General features: G+C 37.6%; 1 protein-coding gene across 4 annotated transcripts in view; it reads left to right on the top strand.

The window, feature by feature from the left end:
* IMMP2L (inner mitochondrial membrane peptidase subunit 2) overlaps positions 1-12,855 on the top strand; it is a 916,263-nt gene that overhangs the window by 15,677 nt on the left and 887,731 nt on the right. The gene's annotated exons all lie outside the window — the stretch shown is intronic.

The following is a 12,855-nucleotide window of genomic DNA, read 5'->3' as shown; positions in this document are numbered from 1 at the left end:
TTTGACTCAGGAGTCTGGTTGGTTTGAAAATGTGCTGTTGAGACCAGTGCCTTGGGGATTAATCAAGCATGGTCTTGTTGGCTCACAGAGAGGGCCCATCTTGGCCTTTTGCCTGATACATAGTTTTGTTCTCAAGCAAACTAATGTGGGTAAATTGGGGGAGAATTAGTCATACAACTAGGCCCTACCAGTTGCAGGAGGTGACTGGGGTAGGGTGACAGTGGTTTCATCAGTTTTGTATTTGAAAAGCAGAGTACCCTTATAGGTTATGAATGTTTAAAATATATATAATGTAACTACTACAGAAAAAGTGGTAGTTTAAAATTAATTGCAGTTTTTGTTTAAAAAATGTGGTTGATTTTTAAGTACTTTGTTCTGTATTTGCTTTTATATTTGCTTCAAATATTACACATGAAGATTATGCTTTAAACACTGTAAAATGTTTTTCTAGTATTAACTAAACGATTGTGGGAAATGTTACACTTTAAAGGTCACGTTGATTTTGCAGCATTTCCAATTTTACATTTTACACATATCTTTGAATTGGTTTAGCTTCTAGTTGAGTGTTTTAAAGATCCGGGTAATAAATATGGAAGGGAAATTGCAAAAGGGTACAATGCTTTGGAATGCACATATCTTCCACCTTTCTTTTGTTTCAGCAGTGAAATTTCAAATTCTAACAGGCAACTCAAAGGGCTGAAAGGACAGCAGGACAATAAGGGTTTTCAATACTTGCTAAGTCCAAAGACAACTCTAATTATATTTTTCTGTTAATTGATATGATATATAGATTTGTACTTTTCTTCCTTTTGTATCCTTTCCCAGTTTGAAAATTTATTAGAAATGAATGAGACTTAAGCATTTACCTTTTATATAGTGGATTGAACTAATTGTGTATTCAGACACTTCATATAAATTGCATCTCAATGCTATAATGGCAGTTATGGAATCAATAACTCCTCCTGCTCTGTGTTTACTGGGAGTGGTGAATATTTACTGGGAGTGGTGACTAACGGGGAGGCAGTGGAGAATAGTGCTTAAGTGTGCAGGCCACCGGCCAGAAAATCTGGACTCAGCTCTGCTGCTTAATATCTGTGTGACCTTAGGAAGATTACTCAAATATGCTGAGCATAAGTTTACATCTGCATTTAGGGATATAAATAGAGTTAGTGTAGGGATTATTTGATGTAATTAAAATAACAAAAATTTTTATTGTAATATCATTGATATAGTGATATACTATTTTAGACAATACAAAATGAATTTTCTTCACTAGACTAAAATTGTTATTTCATTGGTTTCACAAAATTGTTTTTTTAGTTTTTCTTTCTTTCCAGTTAATGCTTCTTTCAGAGTTGATAGATTTGATAATAATTTGTGGAAGAGTACTTTTGGCTGATTTTGTATGTGTGGCCAGTCACTCTATCTTTGTTAAAAATGAAGCAAAACCTCATTGTTCTGTTAGTCAAAAATTTTTATGCAACTGTTTTATATTGGTACTAGGGTTAACACCCAAGATGTAGCAAAATGTTGGTCTAATTTTGGCCAAGGAAAAATAACATTTAAATATTTCCTGGAGGATTCAGTTACCTACATCTCACTTCTAAAACTGACCTTTTCATCTGTGATTTTATCATGGCTCTTTTTGCTAGACAAGAAGAAGTGAAATTGCCACCTTTTTAATTAATTGGATAACAAGTTACTTGGCTAGGGAAAGGTCTTTGTGTGATATGCCTAGTCTTTTTGCAGAACAAAACTACATTAGGTTCTGAAAAACTTCTTCATTATTCAAAACTGATAGATATTAATTTAAATTGCTTTGAATTTCTATATGGCTCATATATTCTTATCTAGCTCATCTATTCCCCCAAATCTATCAAAATTGTTACTGGATTTTCTTTCTGTAACAACCATTGTGACATTCCCTAATATCATTTGATGTTGATTAGACAATAAAAATAAGTTTCTTACAAAATTGGAAAGGTCAGGGAATTATTCTCAGGGCCATGGAGCTGTTGATTATGTTGAAAATAACCTATTTCGTGACCAACATGAAAATAGTTTAATTTTATTTATTATTACTGGTGCTTCTTTGTAAATAGGGTCGTACTTGTCTTTGCTGCTGAAAGCAGGAATATATTAGAAATTTCCCCAAGTGTGTGTGTTGTCCTGTACTATCCAATTAGCTACGCGATGTGTATTTGTTAAATGAGCACAGGTATGAAGTAAAGATCAGATGAGAAATTTAAGTGTCATCATTAGAAGTGAACATACTTTCATGAGTATGTTAACCTTGCAGCAGAAGTCAGAAAGGTCTTGGAGCACAGGTGCAACAATGATGATGATGGGCGGTATCACGAAAGACAGGTAATTTTAGTACTGGGAGGAACAGGCCATTCCATGGATTTCAGATATGGAAGGAAAAGGCTTGAAGTTAGGCTCATAGAATCATAGATAGTTAGAGCAAAGAACCTTAGAGGTAGTCTACTCAAGTAGATGAAATGAATTGCCCAGTCCTTGGCATAACTGAGACTTGAATCCAAGTTTTCTGATTTCTAATTTGGTACCTAGCATGGGAAGAGGAGGAAAGGTTTAGCTCTAGGAGAGGATGGGTGCTTTGTTCTTTGGGGGTGACACATGCATGGAGGTACTTTCAGACGGATTGGGTGGCTCTCAAAACAGCCTGCTCTGGCCACCCAATTTTTCCCTTACGCTCCTGACTGTCATTTAAAGGACTGGAGTGTCTGACACAGCCATACCAAGCTGTCTTTCCATCAACATTGTAAGTGGGTATTAATATAAACCATATCTAAAATGAAACAAGCAGTCAAAAAGTATTTATTTAGCACCTGCAAATGCTCAGTAAAATTCTCATATCTTTAGGGTGTATAGGGAGGAATGAGACATGGTGCTTACCCTTTGGTGGTTTACAATCTAGTTGGAGAGAATGGACCTTCTACAAAAAGTTAACTAACAATACTGGCTGGCAAATGTGGGTGTGACTAGTACCTGCCAGAGGTGTTTGGGGGTGAAAGATGGCTCTGTAGGTCAGAGTACTCATGTTAGGTTTCCTGGAAGAGGTGAAAATTAGGTTGGTTGTTCTGTTAAGTTAAACAAGGAGGCCATTAGACTGAGGTAGCTCTAATGCCATGGGGTGACCTACTTAAGCCAAAATCTAAGCCTGTAGATGCCTCAAGGTTACAAAGTTGAAACCTAAGGACCACCAATCACCAACGGCCAACTAGGCTTTCACCTATAGCCAATCAATTATTTCCTTTCTTTGCTTCCTCCTTTTCCCTGAACGCCTCTTGGTGGAGCACTTCTGACCACTTCCAGTTCAGCACTGCCCTATTTGAATTGATTTTTGCTCAGATAAATGCTTAACATTTTAATATGCCTCAGTTTATCTTTTAACCCTTCTCAGCTCAGTAGATCTTATGAATAATTATATGTGTTCACCTCTAAAGTTTTCGGATTCACCCAACTTACTGTTACAGAGCTGGGACTTGATTGCAGGTGTTTATCATGTGTTTTCCAGTGAGTACCATTCCACAATCCCCATGCTGGTGTGCATAGGACAGCAGAAGTTTTCTGTCTGAGAGAATCCCATTTCTCCTCCTCATCCATGAGTGTGTTCATCAGCAGATCAAATTCTCCCCACTGGTCTTCTGAATGTTGCATGATGGAGGACCCCCTGGTTTCAGTTACCTTGTTCCCCTTTTGTTTCTTGGTAAAATAGCTAAATTTGCTAGTTAAATGTGAGTTTGGTGGGTTTTTCCATTTAAGACAATCTTTTTCCTAAGACAGTATTAAAGCGAGATGAGGTATTTGTTGATAGTACATGAAAACATAGCAGCAGCTGGCATTTACAGTGGGCTTTTCTGTTTTTCAATTAGATTATTTTGGTATTCTGTGTTATGAATCGTTAGCTTGAAGATTGGTACATAAATAATGCCATTAAACATTATAAGAGAAATAAATTTAGAAACAGCTGCATCAGAGAATAAATATACTTCTCAAAACTCATGTTGTTTTCTCTCTACCTGGATATTTCTGTATTCAAATGGTATTTCTCATTTTAGAAATAAACCAGCCAATAAACCTGACAGAGATGAATATACAAGAAATAAACAAGAAATATGAAAGACATTAAGGACTTGAATTATAGAGTGTGAGACTCAATCCACCACTGATTCTTTAAGGTGGTGATTTTTAACCTTTTTCTTTTTTCTTCTTATTTTAATGTAGTGAACTCTTATTCAAGGAAAATCTTTTTTGGAATTCTATTATTAAAAAAACAACAGATAAAAGCAGAGTGGCTCTGATTGAAGCAGGGAGTCGGGGCTCAAAGCTCTGCTCACTTAGTGCCTGCTCCTTTTGGCCCCGAAGCCTCTAGGGAATCCTCAGGACACCGTGGAGCATGGATTGAAAAACACTACTTTTAAAGGAAAAACAAGCTAAATACTTTCTAAAAGTAAGCTGTTAATTGAAAAGAAAATTCATAATGCCTTATAGTTGAATGGGTTGTGAAAAGTTATTTGATCCTTGTTACCCATCTTTACTGCCTTTAGACATGAGTGCTGTGCTATGATTTATTGAAGAAAAAAAGCACCAAAAAAAAAACCCCCAAAAAACCTCTTGAAGTTACACACACACACACACAAATTTTTTTTTAGAAAACCACTTTCTCCATAAATATCTTCAACTACCAAGTAGAACTACCAGGTGAGAGATGGGGATAATCAGATAAACATATGCACATGCTCACGTGCGTGCACACACACACAGTTTGTTGCGTGTGATTGGGTAATGCCTTTTTCTCAACCCATGCATCCCCAACATCCATCACATTCTGAATCTAATGTTTAGATAGTTTACATGGACAGGAAATTTTGAGGTTAGCTTCCCAAAATCGTTAATTAAAGAATTATTTTTAGTAATGTTATTGGAAATGTTTTGTTAATTTCATTAATAACACTGTATTGAATATTGAACACTTCAGTGCAAGGCACTGAGGTATGGCAGTGAACAAGAGTCCCTGCCCTCACAGAACTCACAGCCAATTGGAGGGGAGGATGGGAAAATCAGGTGTGATAAATACTATACTAGGCGGAGCATAGGCTTTTGTGAGAACACATAGGAGGGGCATCTAATTCAGATTTGAAGAGTCAGGGTGGACTTCCGGTGGAGTGACATCTAAGCAGACCTGAAAGATGCATAAGAGGTGGCCAAGACAAGAAAGGTAGGGAGAGTGATGAAGACAAAAGGGAGAACATGTATAAGGGCCCAGAGACAAGTAAAAGCATGACACATTCTAGAAATTGTGTGTTGCTGGGTTTGGCTAGAACGTGACGTGCTAACGAGAGAGTAGAAGTAATGAAACGAGGGACCTAATCATAATTAGCTGTGTATGCTAAATATAAAGAGCTTGATATTATGCTATAGGAAATGGAAAGTTATTGAAGGATTTCAAGCCAGAGAAGTTATGATCTGTATTTTTTCAGGAGAGGGCCCTTTGGTTAACTACCATGTTGACCTTGGGGCAGCTGTTTGGATGATGGAGTCATTCTCTGAGAGTAGAAGGGCCGAATATAGAATACTGTGTAGTTTGTCTTTCCATAACATCCCCAATTGCCTCTGTCTCTTATGAAATCCATCTTTATTTTATTTTTACGGCCCTCACAAGGCTAAAGTAATTCAAAAGAACAACGGTTAATGTTCAGTATCTATATAGATGCACAGATATGTCTTCACTCTTTGAGTATAGAAACTGGTATGATGCCCAGCACACAACAGGTAATCAATAAATGTTTATTGACATGAAAGGAGTAAATACTGAAGGAAGAGATGCCAACTCAGTTCTCTTTTTTTGGTAATCATCACTCTGGTCCCCCACCCTGGCCCCATGTTCTTTAGGTTTAGCTAATTTTAACATCAGCTGTTTCTTAAACCTGCAAAGGTCCAATCATTGTATACTACTGGTACTAATGATAGTTACTAAAACTGTACCTTTTAAATAGTTCAGATTCACAAAATCTTCATTTTACGCTGGATCCCAAATTCACTTGACAGTTGGATGTGCTGATATAGTAATCAAAGAGCAGTGGAAAACTTTATTTAGTCAGGTCAACAATTATACTTTGGAAATTATGTAAAAGGATAATCTATGAATTGAAAAAAATTTCCCTGCCAGGAAACTTCATTTCTAATGTATATCTGAGAATGATCACAAAGGAAAACACTATTTTGCATTTTATTAAACAACAGTTTATAGAATACTTTCATGGTATTAATTACTTAATATGAAATTAAATTAGCATTACCCAGTTTACTTTTTGAGGCTAAATACTCAGTTCTTTAATATTGCCCAATTTCAGAAGATAAGCAGATCCACAGGTATTTTTCAGTGGTTTATAATCATTACTGACCTTATTTATTTAGATGGTCACATTTTTTCATATTTAACCAGTAGGAACACCTTCAAGCAGGCCCCTGTGTCCTTTTGATGTGCTTGCATTGTTTTTCTGAGCACTTCACGTAACAAGATGTTCCAGGCTCATTCTATACCTTGCTTGCCCAGCCCTGCAATCAACCCTTTCTTGAAGAGCCCTGGTTCCCTATTGTGAGGAATGGTATTAGAACCTAAGATCCAGGTACTAGATATAGTCGTTGCTACCGGGGTATCTTTGCTTTTAGGTCTCCAGAGGGTTCTTCCTTGGCTCCCTGCTGTGTATTTATATCTCCCTTTTTCCATAGAGAGCACCCTGGCTCCCAGCTAACACCGGTTTCCCATTTGCTCAGTGCTACAATGTATCTAAAATGGTTTCAGACCTGCTTCCCTCATTGTTTGCATTTCTCCTCCCTTACCTCAATTGAGGATATATAATTAAATATGATGTTCAAAAATTAATGGGATTAAAAGAGGGTGGGAGGAAACTTATGGAGGTGTCTGGTATGTTTATGGAATATATTGTGGTGATGGTTCCATGAGTGTATACTTATCTCCAAGCTCATCAAGTTGGATACATTAAATATGTGCAGCATTTGGTGTGTCAGTCATACCTTAATAAAATAGTTAAAAAAAAAAAAGGAAGATGACAGGTGAATTGCCATGGTGGACAATACAGGGTCAGTTTGAATTGCCCACCTCCAGAATTTTTTTATATGAGAAAGAAATAAATCTCGTTCCTGTTTGTGCCACTTAAGAAGAAAAGTTAATTGGATTAATCCCTCCTTCCTCTACCACAATTGATGCCTGTTTAATTCTCTGTCTTGCTTAGATTTTAAGTGTCTAGTGGGGGCAAGGACCCTTTCTCTCTTTCTCTCTCTCTCCTTCCCTCCCTCTGTGTGTGTGTGTGTGTGTGTGTGTGTGTGTGTATGTATTTTTATGTGTATATATATATATATATATATAAATTTGTGGTGTAAATCAAGGTTATTGCGATTGTTTTGTCCTGTGTTTCACATCTTTCATTAGAAACTATTGCTGAAGCAAAATAAAGTTTAATGTTTCTTTTTGTTTTCCTTTTTTACTTATGGAATGTTTCTCTACCTCTTTGAGTTTTCCTCAGAACAGCAGAGGCATTTCTCTCTTCCTGCGATGTTTGCATTCCTGAAAAACCTTTAATTCTGCAAAATCATGTGCTAAAAGTGATAGGGCTTCTAGAGAAAATAGGGTGAGGAACAGATGGTTTGAAACCAGTAGAATTTTGTAAACAGACCCAGCACCAAAAAATGACAATTGTAATAAAAACGACGTGGTTATATCTCAACTGGCATTTATACCCAGCATCACAGTCAGTCCTTGGCCTTAAATCCTGGTTTTTCTCCTTTGAATTGTTGGTCCTTAAAGTCACCCACTTCTAACAGAGACCAATTTCATCAAAGTTAAAAATCTGATCCAGGATGTTGACTTAGTTTTATTTTAAACACAAGGGGAAATATTTTGCATTTCTTCATCTGCACTCTCAGCTTCCTTGGATAGCTTACCATAGGGGAGAGTCCTGAAGACAGGAAATGAGACTTTCCTGCATGTGAACTAATTTACATTAAAGAAACATCTGTTGTAGCAGAAAAGGCTAATGTTAATTTGCTTTAGTATATGAAGATAATATATACCCATTATTGAGAATTTAAATAATATGGAAAAGAATAAAGAAAAAAGTAAAAACCTCTTGACTGCCAGTAAGTACTACTGTCATCATTTGTGTGCCTATTGTTCCTCACCCCACCTCTTTTGATGATGATGATGTGTGTATATAAAATTTCACATAAATGAGTTCATATTATACTTACAGTTTTCCAACTTTTTTTCAAGACAGAATGTCAAACAGTATAGCTATACAATGTCCTTTTTAATGATTGAAAATTATTTCACTGTATCCGTGTCGTAGTTTATTTCTTTATTTTTTCATGGACATTTAGGCTGTTTTCAGTTTTTCACTGTTGTAAACAGTGGCGTACTGAAAATTCTTGATCATATCTTTATGCCGTAGAAGTGGTGTCTCTGCATCAGAGGTGTGTGTTCATGTAACACTTTGGTACATATTACAATATTACTTTCAAGAAAGGTTGTACCCATTTACACTCCCAGGAGAGCATGATAAATTCTGTGCTCCTACACTCGGTAGTTTTAGTTTTCTGAATCTTTGCCAGTCTGATAGGTTAAAAAGGTGATATTTTGTTTTTATTTGTATCTGTTTTATTATTAATGTGGTTGAACATCTTTTTATATCTTTATATACTGTCCATATTTTGCTTTCGGTGAAATGCCTTTCATGTATTTTACTCACTTTTCTCTCAGAACATTTACCTTTTTTCTTCTAAGAATTGTAAATTTTAGAGATATTAAACCTTTGGGATTAATATATATTGCAATTTTTAATATCGTTGCTGATTATCTTATAACCTTATTTATGGGATGTTTTGATTTTTATGAAGTTAAATCCATCAGTCTTTTTTCTTTTATGTTTCCTGGGTTTTGTAAAATGTTCAAAAATGCCTCTTTCCACTCCTAAAATACTGTCTGCCTTTATTTTCTCTTGTTGCTTTTATGTTTTTATTTTTATTTTTTACATTTAACCTTTGAATTATCCAGAATTTATCTTTCTATAATGAGTAAAATATCCACCTTTGGTTTTTTTTTTTCTCCCTCCAAACTGTGGTTAGTTGTTTAACATCAGTTGTTAATTCAAGCTCCTCCCCATCAATGTGAACATCTCTGTCATATACCAGATTTCTTTGTGTCTTTGGATTTATTTCTGGGTTTACTATTGTATTAGTTATTTCTGCAAAACAAATTACCTCCAAACTCAGTGGCTTGAAACGTTTATTCTCTCTCACAGTTGGCACGGGTCAGAAATTTGGGAGCAGCTCAGCTCCACAGTTCTAGTTCATGGTCTCTCTTAGGGTTGAAGGAAAGATTTCAACCGGAGCCACAGTCATCTGAGTGCTTAACTGAGGTGGGAGGGTCTTGCACCTTGCAGGTGGCTCACTCATGGCTGGTCAGGGGGTGCTGGCTCTTGCGGGGAGGGAGGCCTCAATTGCTCTCTAATTGGGCTTTTGCCAGGGCTGGCTGTCCTCAGGACATGGTGCTGGCTTGCCTAGAGGTAGTCATCCAGGAGAGAGAGGCAGGAGGAAGCTATCTTTTTTTGACTAGCTTCAGTCATATAGCATCACTTCTGCCACATTGTGTTTGCTAGAAGCAAGTCACTAAGTCCGGCCCACTCTTAAGAAGATGGGAATTAGGCTCCTCGTTTTGAAGGGAGGGCTGTCAGGGGTTTGCAGGAATATTTTTAAACCACCACAGCTCCCTTGACCAAACGTTCCATTCATGTATTTGACTACTTCTGCACTAATGTCACATTAATTCATTTAAAGAGTCTTATATTGAACTGATGGAATGTTCCATAATACTATGCTCGACTGTATTTGAGAGCCATTGACTCTTATTGGTCAAGTATCTAATAACAGATTCACAAAATAATATTGATAATAATGTGGTGACATTTAAGTTGCTTTATTTCCCCAACTTCTGATACTTCTTTGGAATTATACAGTAGGGATCATTTTATTTCATTGCAGATACCTGCTTACAGTATTAAACAGTGTTTTTTTTTTTACACTATTTCATATTTCTATGAGTAATTTTAAATACTTTGATAGGCAGATACATTGTAACTTCAGGGCATTGCATGTTAATGAAATTTCACAGGTATCTTAAACAGAATCTTCTAATATACCAACAAGTAGGCAAAATCAAAATAAGGCATTAATGTGTGGGGAGCAATCTAAATAAACATCTCAGCTCCATATGCTGTAATGTTCACCAGGGGCTCATTGTGATCCCTGGACTTTCTGTGCAGCAGTCACTTGACTTAGTCCCCAGGCTGTACAGAAGGAGCCTCTTTGTACTCTGACCTCTTGGCTGCCTTTTTTTTTTTTTTTTTTTTTAAAGAGCTCCTCACTTATTTATTTATTTATTTATTTAATTTAATTTAATTTTTTTGGCTGTGTTGGGTCTTCGTTTCTATGCGAGGGCTTTCTCTAGTTGTGGCAAGCGGGGGCCACTCTTCATCGCGGTGCATGGGCCTTTCACTGTCGCGGCCTCTCTTGTTGCGGGGCACAGGCTCCAGACGCGCAGGCTCAGTAGTTGTGGCTCACGGGCCTAGTTGCTCCGCGGCATGTGAGATCTTCCCAGACCAGGGCTCGAACCCGTGTCCCCTGCATTAGCAGGCAGATTCTCAACCACTGCGCCACCAGGGAAGGCCGTGGCTGCTTTTTTTTTTGTTGTTGTTGAAAACATGTTGCCAGCCTGGCCTTTGTTGCCATTTCAACAAGTGCGTGTGCCTGAGTGTGGGATTACACTTATAAGTTTAAAGGACCACAACCACTCATTCCAAAGACCTTGGTCACTGTTGCTTTCACTTTAAATTGCGTAAATCTTCTCATCTGGCTGAGTCTTTATCCAGTACTGAGCCTGCACTGCCACTGTTTGAGCTCCCCGTGGACGTGCAGCTGCCATAGATGGGCCGTGGGCAGCCTTCCAGAACTCCCAGCCATAGTGTGGACAGGCTTTATTTTTGACAGACTAATCAGAGCCTTAATGTGCTTCCCCTGCTGGGGGAGCCTGTGTTTCTAATTTTTAAATTTATCATTCTGTGAGAGTAGTATCAGTCCCTGGGCTAAGTTTTGCTGGTTACGTTGTATTTCCCAGTCTCACTTTTTTGTGACCTTACCTTCCCATCTTTGCCCCTTTGCAGGCTGGTGGGCTTGGCTATTTTGAGAAACCTTCCTATTTCCTCTTCTCAATCCTGATCAAAGGAAAAGCCATGTTTTTGTTCCTTATCTCTTGATATGAATTTGAGTTAGTGTCTGGTTAAAGAAAGCAACACATGTGAGGCATGAGAGATAGGGGTCAGGATAGGATTTTCATGAGACCCTAAAATCATGTATTTAAAAAAAATTGCCTATTCCACTTACTGTCCAACCCACTGGAGACCCTTGTACCATTTAAAAATAGGGCAGAAGCAGAGGTGTTGTGAAAAGTAACTAGGAGAAATGAGTATGAAGTAGTATTAGACAGTAGGCCAGGATCGGAGGTAGCAAGATAGGTCAGGGACAGCTGTGCTCCGGGAACTGTATGTCACATGGAGTTTTAGGGGACGTTTCCCCAGAAACTCGTATTATCTCCTGACGCTTACTTCCTATTATTCTTCTTGTTGATCTTGTGCCCTTCTTTTTATAGGTTCTCAGTGTTATCATCTTTTCCTTATTTCCTCTGACTTCTATTGCTTAGTTTTGATTTTTGAAGGGTTTTGAGATTTTGTTTTTGGAAAGCATACTTTTTCCGTTTACAGGCTCTCTTAATTTTTTTTTTTGTTGTTGTTGTTTGTTTGTTTTTTTTAAACATCTTTATTGAAGTATAATTGCTTTACAATGGTGTGTTAGTTTCTGCTTTATAACAAAGTGAATCAGTTATACATATACATATGTTCCCATATCTCTTCCCTCTTGCATCTCCCTCCCTCCCACCCTCCCTATCCCACCCCTCTAGGTGGTCACAAAGCACCGAGCTGATCTCCCTGTGCTATGCGGCTGCTTCCCACTAGCTATCTATTTTACATTTGGTAGTGTATATATGTCCATGACACTCTCTCACCCTGTCACATCTCACCCCTCCCCCTCCCCATATCGTCAAGTCCATTCTCTAGTAGGTCTGTGTCTTTATTCCCATCTTGCCACTAGGTTCTTCATGACCTTTTTTTTTTTCCTTAGATTCCATATATATGTGTTAGCATACTGTATTTCTTTTTCTCTTTCTGACTTACTTCACTCTGTATGACAGACTCTAACTCCATCCACCTCATTACAAATACCTCCATTTCATTTCTTTTTATGGCTGAGTAATATTCCATTGTATATATGTGCCACATCTTCTTTATCCATTCATCTGATGATGGACACCTAGGTTGCTTCCATGTCCTGGCTATTGTAAACAGAGCTGCAATGAATATTTTGGTACATGACTCTTTCTGAATTATGGTTTTCTCAGGGTATATGCCCAGTAGTGGGATTGCTGGGTCATATGGTAGTTCTATTTTTAGTTTTTTAAGGAACCTCCATACTGTTCTCCATAGTGGCTGTATCAATTTACATTCCCACCAACAGTGCAAGAGTGTTCCCTTTTCTCCACACCCTCTCCAGCATTTATTGTTGCTAGATTTTTTGATGATGGCCATTCTGACCGGTGTGAGATGATACCTCATTGTAGTTTTGATTTGCATTTCTCTAATGATTAATGATGTTGAGCATTCTTTCATGTGTCTGTTGGTAATCTGTATATCTTCGTTGGAG

This window comes from Eubalaena glacialis, chromosome 8, assembly GCF_028564815.1.
Source record: "Eubalaena glacialis isolate mEubGla1 chromosome 8, mEubGla1.1.hap2.+ XY, whole genome shotgun sequence".
Classification (NCBI taxonomy): Eukaryota; Metazoa; Chordata; class Mammalia; order Artiodactyla; family Balaenidae; genus Eubalaena; species Eubalaena glacialis.
Note: the sequence above shows the minus strand (reverse complement) of the source record. Positions and strands in the feature narration are given on the sequence as shown.